The sequence below is a fragment of the Mirounga leonina genome, unplaced genomic scaffold, assembly GCF_011800145.1.
Source record: "Mirounga leonina isolate KUSES-001 unplaced genomic scaffold, KU_Mleo_1.0 Mir_151, whole genome shotgun sequence".
In the NCBI taxonomy this organism is placed as follows: Eukaryota; Metazoa; Chordata; class Mammalia; order Carnivora; family Phocidae; genus Mirounga; species Mirounga leonina.
Genome location: NW_023270377.1, coordinates 66782671 through 66791399, shown reverse-complemented (window position 1 = coordinate 66791399; position 8729 = coordinate 66782671). Strand labels below are relative to the sequence as shown.

The 8729-nt window shown below is 38.8% G+C and overlaps 1 pseudogene; it reads right to left on the bottom strand.

The window, feature by feature from the left end:
* Positions 1-3231: 3231 nt before the first annotated feature.
* On the bottom strand, positions 3232-4004 carry LOC118012390 (annotated as a pseudogene).
* Between the last annotated feature and the right edge of the window lie 4725 nt (positions 4005-8729).

The window sequence follows — 8729 nt, the reverse complement described above, 5'->3', positions numbered from 1 at the left end:
AAAGCTACTTCTAGAAAACCCTCTCGCCAAAAATCCCAAAGTTACTTCACACAGCAACAATAACGACTAACAGACAATGGCATAATGTTGTAAAAAATATATATTCCTTTTGTATTTTTTTAACAATACAATAAATGGACATTCTGTTTAGCCTTTTAAAAAGAGTCATGGTTGTGAGTAGTTAAAGAAGCATAATTTTTGGTTTTTTAAAGAGCAATTATTTTAGAATTTTTAAGAGATTTATGAGATTATATCAACTCCTCTTTTGAACATTAAGAAAACTAGAACACCGAGGAGTACGTGGCTTGTCCAAGGACACAGAGCCATTTATTGGTCAAGCTGGAACCTGAACTTAAGGTTCTTAATTTTTAGACTAGTACTCTTATATATTGTACATACCACATTCTACTAGTGAATTCAAAAAATTAAAAAATCCTATTGAGACTTGTTATTTTTCATGTTATGGGCTAATACCCAATGACTGCAAAAAGTTCATTTTTTTAGTGTATCTACCATGCCTTGCACTCCTTGACTACCGGAATGTGAAAGCAATTTCTATCAGAAAGGCTATTTTTCTCAATATTAACCTGGTTACAACTCTCTGAACCAAACACTCTGAGCCCTGGTTTGTGACTGTAAGAGCTAGATTGATTTAGGACCTTCACAAATGCTTGAGAAAAGCATGAGTAGGGCCTATTGGATTAGAAGGATGATGTCTAAGAATCAACACTCATTAGGGTGGAGTCTAAACCCTGTTCTGGATCTTGGCAGATGGCAATCATAGAAAAACCTAAGTGTCTGCCAGCTGGCTAAGTTTATGCAAAATCATTGGATTAATAAAGCCAGTCTGATCCCCGGCTTGTGAATGTCTGTTAATCACTTCATCACTACAAGAACAGTCACCAGTGATTTCTTTGCTCATCTTATTTTTAAGTGAAAACTGTTTCTATGAACTAATATTTTAAAATACATTAGTTGGGAGTTATAAAAATAGCAATATGGAAGTAATTTTAAAAAGCTCTTCAAATTGGGGCGCCTGGGTGGCTCAGTCGTTAAGCGTCTGCCTTCGGCTCAGGTCGTGATCCCAGGGTCCTGGGATCAAGCCCCACATCCCCGCATCGGGCTCCCCGCTCAGCGGGAAGCCTGCTTCTCCCTCTCCCACTCCCCCTGCTTATGTTCCCTCTCTCACTGTCTCTCTCTCTGTGTCAAATAAATAAATAAAATCTTAAAAAAAAAAAGCTCTTCAAATTAATTTGATTTTCAAGAGTAACCTAAAATAATTTAGCCACTTGTTTTGCTTAGCCTAAAATTAAATTATTGATTACTAAAAATTTCCATCACCATACAAGACATTATTAAAACATGCTATAGATATTACTATCAACATAATGGCATGCTATTACTCTTTATATAGTCCCCATGAGTCACATAAATTGTCTAAACCATGAGTTCGAATTTCTGTACTATAAACTAATGGAAATGCATCAGTTGTGGATCTTGGTGTAGGTTCAGCTTAGTTCAATGGATCTATATTGAGCACCTGCTAAATACTAAGCCTAGATAATAAAAATACAATTAAGAAATGATCGTTAAATCAAAGAGCTTAGATTTAATTTAGAGTTTCCAGTTGTAGAGGCTCAATAATCCTATATTTGTTTATATTTTATTTACATTGCAGTAAATGTCTTCCATCTGGAACTAATCCAACAGCAAAGGCCTTATGCCTTGGGTATGTGTTATAGAGCAGTATAATCCCAATCCTTTGAAGAGAGTGAAACATTATGTTCCAAGGATGACATTTGGAAGAAAAGGACTAGTTTGTACGTAGAAGGCTCTCAGTAATAAAATTCTGATGATTGAACAGTAACTCAACTCTTGTTTTAATTTGAGACCCGAGGAGGACGTGTCCTGCAATAAAAGCCCTCCAGTGGTATCAGGAATCTCCATACCGTGGCAAGGGATTCTGAGACTCCAGTGCTGCAGAAGAGAGTAGGAATGGAGCAGGACTCTGTGAAGTTTCTATCAACAGTGAAACCAGAAGTGCCTGGCAGTTGTATGTAAGAGCCATTTGAAATCAGACATTGGTAATTTGGGAATGGTCTGAACACAGACTTGACAAATATTCATAAGATTCATGTTAAGTTTTAGGGCATACCCTTATTTTCTGTAAATCTTGAGAAGCAAACCATTACAATTTGAGATACGACTTATTCTAGAAATTGGACTATCAGAAAAAACAGCCAACTCATTTTCTTTTTTTTTTTTAAAGATTTTATTTATTCATTTGAGACAGAGAGAATGAGAGAGAGAGAGAGAGCACATGAGAGGGGGGAGGGTCAGAGGGAGAAGCAGGCTCCCCGCCGAGCAGGGAGCCTGATGCGGGACTCGATCCAGGGACTCCAGGATCATGACCTGAGCCGAAGGCAGTCGCTTAACCAACTGAGCCACCCAGGCGCCCCGCCAACTCATTTCCTAAAGGGAAGAATTATAATACTTACGGAAGTTTGAGATTAAAGAAACCAAGCTTAGTTTTGAATATATTTTTAAAAAACAAAAAAGCAACAACTTTGAGAAATGTATAAGACAATCTCTTAAATTGAAAAATAGGATAGGTGAGAGATGAAATATTCAGTAATGTTCTCTTGCTCCAAACAATTTTTTTTTGAAAAATTTGTGGTTTGGAGAACGGGGCAAAATTTCTCACTCCCCCCAAATTGTTTTATTTTGTTAAAAATCTATGCATCTATATTTTTCTATTTCTAAAAGCAACATATATAATGTATTTGATTGTATTGCACTAATAATAAAATCTAAAAGAAATCTATTCAAGCATCAAAGCTTTACAGCGATGCCTGGGTGGCTCAGTCGTTAAGCGTCTGCCTTTGGCTCAGGTCATGGTCCCGGGGTCCTGGGATCGAGCCCCGCATCGGGCTCCCTGCTCAGCGGGAAGCCTGCTTCTCCCTCTCCCTCTGCTGCTGCTGCTCTCTCTCTCTCTCACTCTCTGTCACATAAAAAATAGAATCTTTAAAAAAAAGAGCTTTACAATTTTTTTCTAAATTATAATGGCCTGAAGATTCTGAGCTATAGCAAATATTCTGAAATTATAAATCAAAGATATGAATCTTCAGTTAAAAATTTGTGATGATAAGATATTACCTAAACATATCCTGCAAGGGTGCCAGGTGTTTGAACATATACAGACAAAAAAATCAGATATAAGATAATCTAAAAATATTAATATAAATATAATATGAAATAATAAAAAATATTAAACCAGGGAGCCTACAATCCAGTTCCTTCACTTTATTTTTTTGTTTAATTTTTATTTCATAATCAGAAAATTAACTCTGCATCCAGCTAGACTTGGAGGGGAGTAAAGAAATATAAAACCCATAGAATTCCAGCGACGGCACAACGATTATAGGATATTTTAAGCAGATGGGGGTGAAGGGGTGCTCGCCTGAGCTACAGAAGGAATGATCTGGTAGTTAAGGTACAATACAAGAAAAATTTATTAGATTTGTCCACAGTCAGCTATGGTGATCTTCTTGCTGGTCTTGCCATACCTGAACCCAAAGCACTCCATGGCTTGCACAATATCCATGCCCTCTTTCACCTTGCCAAAGACCACGTGTTTGCTATCCAACCATTCAGTCTCGGCAGTGCAGATGAAAAACTGGAACCCATTTGTGTTGGATCCGGCATTTGCCATCGACAAGATGCCAGGACCCGTGTGCTTCAGGATGAAATTCACATCATCAGATTTCTCCCCATAGATGGACTCGCTGCCAGTGCCATGATGGCGAGTGAAGTCACCACAGTGGCACAGAAATGCCGGAATAATTCTGTGAAAGCGGGAACCTTGATAATCAAATCCTGTCTCCCCAGGGCTCAGAGCAGGAAAGTTTTCCACTGTCTTTGGAACTTTGCAAACAGCTAAAGGAGACTCGGTCCAAAGGCTCGCCATCCAGGGCAAAGTCAAAGAACACAGTGGGATTGACCATGGCTGGGTTGCGTGGGCAGCTCCAGGGCGGACGCAAGGCCCAGTTCCTCCACTTTGAAACCGAAGAAATAGAAGCCGGGTAATTTTTTTCATTCACTTTCACAAGATTGTAAAATTCACTAGTGGAATCAAACTCAGCTTTCGCTGATGCCTCCCACTAAAATATACCACCTCCAATGAGAGGTACTGGAATCTTCAGTAACAGTGAACTACTGATTTCTCTGTACCTTACTCAAAAATAATAACCTATTTTGGACTATTCTAATAAGAATTCTTTTTTAAACAGAGTGTCAGCAGTGAAGCAAGAAGTAAGAGCAAGAAGCTCCTAGTAGAAGTCATGGAAAGGGAAAGCAGAGAAAATTTTCATCCGCTTCAGTATTTTGACCAACGCTGGACCTCTCAAAAATTTAGCACTGGGTCGCTCAAGTCAGACATTCTAGCCACGATGCTAATTCAGTTAGAAACAATGATCATTGGTGAGTAGAAAATCCTCAGTATTGATCGAGACAGGATTTTTTAGTAAGTGTTAGAATTTATATCTAGTAAACATTGCAGAAGGTAAGCTAATTTTGATGTGGCTACATTGAATTAAAGTCCATAGGGGCTAGAATATTGAAAGAAAAATGAATGACCATATTTTGGAGGTTGTATATGGTTGGCAGTCTTGGAATTTGGAACTGCAACAAAGACTCCAGTGTACGAGGGAGAAAAAGCACGGCGTTCGCTAGCATCTCCCAGACCAACCCTATCGCACCAGATTCTGTTTCCAGCCTCTCTGTAACCCCACTGTTCCCCTCAAATCCCACTCAGCTTCCATGCCGAGTTTCTATTCGGCTGCTGTTTTCTGTCCATATCGTTCGTTTCCAAACCAGCATCCATGTTCCACTCAGCAACCACTGCTTTAGAAAGCTTCAGGCTGGATGGGCAGGCGTGAAGTGCTGGCAGGTGGTGTAGCCGTTAGCCAGCCTGTGTATCACCAGAGATCTGATGCTATCAAATTCCTTTTCCCCCAAAGACTAAAGAGAGCAAGCCTTTGTGAGCATGCAGGAGGGGGATGAAAACAGTTTGTCTCCTGAGCAGCCAGGCTTTGTCATGTTACAAATGAAATCACTTTGGAAATTTAGAGAATTAATATCATAATGAAGACGGGAGTGCCCATTAGGGTGGTCTAATGTTGCTCTGGAGAAATGTGATGGATGCCCAGAGGCTGCAAGCCCTTATTTGCAGAGAGTCACCTCTGCAGTTGCCATTATTAGGAAGATGTCTGAAGCAGAGGATCAGACACAACCATTGCAAGATGAGATAGTGTTTGACTGGTTTCCAGGGAACCGAAGGATACAAGCTTAGTTGTACCTGTCACTATGGCTCCCAGCATTTTTCCCCCTTAATGTCTTTTTTAGCTGTAGGAAGTTTCTCTTTAAAGATTCAGTGCTTTCCTAATGGCATGAAGTGAGTAATGGCAAACATATAAAAATGTTATATAGATTACAAATGGATTCAGTCTATTTTAAGACAATGTGTGCCAGCCCTAAAGAATGATTTTGTTTAGCTTTACTTTTCTCTTGAAAATAGATTTCGCCAAACATTCTGAAATGAACACACCACTGGCATCCCCATGCTCATTTAGTTTTCTATGTAAAACATCGCTGGCTTTCCATGGCAATATATGTGCCTACCCAAAATCTGCTCTGCATCTGATGCTCTTTCCTGTACTAAAGTCTAGAATACAGTACTTCCAGGAATTATTGTAAGATCTAATTGAATCATCATTCTGGTACCCAAATGTCTCTATCACTTGTACGGCTTTCCAGTGACATTGGCGTATGTAAGGAGAAATGAGAATTTTCCAAAACCCCTTACCAATTCCAGACTAGATGAAAAAAAAAAAAAAAAGAATAATTACCCTGAGAAAAAAAAATTGGAATGATGTAAAGAAAGGGAAAGGCTAAATATTTCCCGGAAAGTAAGATTATATCCGATTTTCTTCCAATTCACGACTAGTCCTTTTGTGTCTCAGATCTGAATTTCTACAATTTGCATTTCCTGTTCCCATGTCTGCCATTTACTGAGTAGAACCCCTTCTCTGCAATATTTGTCTTCCAATATCCCTCCCTTTTCAAAACAGGTTTGTAATACTTTTTTAAAAAATTTGAGACTGCTGTGGAGACATAATCAGCTAGATTTGGGAAATCTTGGTCAACCATAAATGGAAACAACTCAGGAATTATTCCAGTTCTTTCCCCAGGAGGAACGAAAATAAAATAGCTAAACTTATTTACTAATCAATTAGAGAGGAAATTTAGACTATTTAAGGATTTGGTTCAATGAATATCCCGGTTCTTTCTGTTGAGCTGCTTTTAATTTCCTGCTCTCTTCTGCATTCAAAACATTTTAGGCCAGCCAGCCTAAAGGTCCAATCAAATCTCTCTCATGTGAAATAATAAACTGGAAGCAAGGGTCACCAAAAAGCTGAACTAACTACTCTCTGGGTTGTCTCTGGTGCCTTTTGAAGGGGGCACAATTAATTTAACTCATAAAGCCTTATTATCTTTCCAAAACAGTAAATTCCATTTGCTCTCCAAACACAAAAACTCGCTGATCCTCCATATGCATACGTCACATATTCACGTTGGTGCTTGTTGTATTTCAAATCTATATTTCATCACATATCTTACTAGTCTTTAACTTTATTATGTATCCAAGTCATTTTTCTCCAGCTATATTTTAGTCTCTTTAAAAGTAATAAATATTTATCTTCATAGTATGTCGCCCAGGGTTAGGCATATAGTGAGGACTGTGTAAGTACACGCTAAATGAAATCAAGTTGGTGTAGCCAGTAGGTGCTATGAACTTCCTAAAACTCAATATAGATAAACAAATCCCATGTGTGGAAAGAAATGTATGTGGTTACTCTTCTGCACTGTTTTAAATTTCCTTCCAAACTGTTACATACGCATCCCCATAATAAAGATATCCATCCTCCCTAAAGCAAATAAAAGGGTCCTAATGAAAGTAATGGACCCCACTAGCATTCAGACTCTGAAAACGACAAATGTGATCTTGGACAGAGAAGAATCTAATGAAAACAATCACATTAAACATAGCTCTTCCCTGCTCGGTGCTCAATAAGTGAGCAGCAGGCTCTCTCTGTCTAGCTTACAGAAAACAGGAGGTAGCAGTTTGCAAGGAGCAGTGTTTTAATGTGATTGGACTATAACAGACAATCTATTTACAGCATGCTCTGGGGAGCTTATAAACAAATGTTGAGTAATTTCAGCCAGCAGTAATTACCCTTGCAGCTGACAAGGAGAGCAGGAGACTTTCTCCTTCACCTTCAGCCCAGTCCAGAAGGCAGGGTACACAATGCCACTTCTAATTATTTCTGCATTTCTATGGCTAAAGACCAAAGTATGTTATTAGAGAACATTTTAGAAGCTTTTTAAAAGCTTATTTATTAGGACAATTAAAAGTCATCACTATGACAGCAAATAAAAGGTTCCATTCTCAGGAATGCAGTATCAGATGAGCTTCTGTCCAGTTACCTTTAAAGCGACGTGGACTTGTTTTGTGTTGTCAGTCGTTAAGGGTCGAGACTACAGCTTGGTAATAAAAAGAAATAGTATGTGGAATGCATTTGGTTTAATTCTGAGATGTGCCTTTTGCTCTCTACGATTTTCAAGCAATTTAGAGCATATAACTGAAGTTATTTCTCAAAAGGCACAGAATTTTGAAATGTGTGTGTGTGTGTGTGTGTCCCGTGATTACAGATGCTATTGGAGATAAAATGCATGTGGTCATACTGTCTCCCCACTTCTACCTCTCACAGGAGGCACTGGATTACCCTGGCTGGTTAAAGGATTTTATCTGGAGAGGTCACTCATGTTGCATCAGTGTGACATAAGGAAGATGTTAAAAATTCAAAGACCTAAAAATAAACCTTCGGCAGATAAGCTTCTAACGGAGTACTGAAGGAGTAAAACAATTATGCAGAGCAATCACCCTGAGCGTTTGTAATTAACAATCAAATTACTTCCCAGAAGTGTCCAACAAGAGAACTTTTGTTGCACATTTCTATACGTGCCAAACTACCCCAAAGTAATTGGGGAAATCAGTGAACTGTGGTGTGTGTCGGTTCTCAAACACCACGGCCGGTTTGGCGTTCACTGAGCTTCTGTCCGCCTCAGTAAGTTCAGTTCAGATCCCTACTATAGGAATTGACAGCAGATATCTAATCCTGCAAAGTATATTATTTACATTTTTTGATACATTACATTACATTACATTCTGTCATGTTGCATTTCATCAACAAGGGATAGAATGTTGCATAACTTCATATGACGTGATGACAGATCTCTCTCTCTCACACACACACACACACACACACACACCATAAAACTCTTAGATTCAGAATTGTGGGTCTGAGGGAATGTTTTTGGATTTTGGCCTGAAAAGGATCCTAGGAGCCTTCCAATCACCAAAGCCATGGGTCTTTCATGACAATAACATCATATTGCCCTGCACAGTGCCGCCTAAGCCTATTCGATATAGATTTTGCCACCTGTTTGTAAATATTCTTAAATGTGTCATTACGGTGGACAGTGGACCACAAAAACACAAGTTCAGAATGTTAAACCACAATACGCTGAGAATTAACGTCCTTGAAAGAAACATCTCAAAAACAAATTATAGAGTTTAACAATACACCCTTAGAAGCCCGTGCCTACCA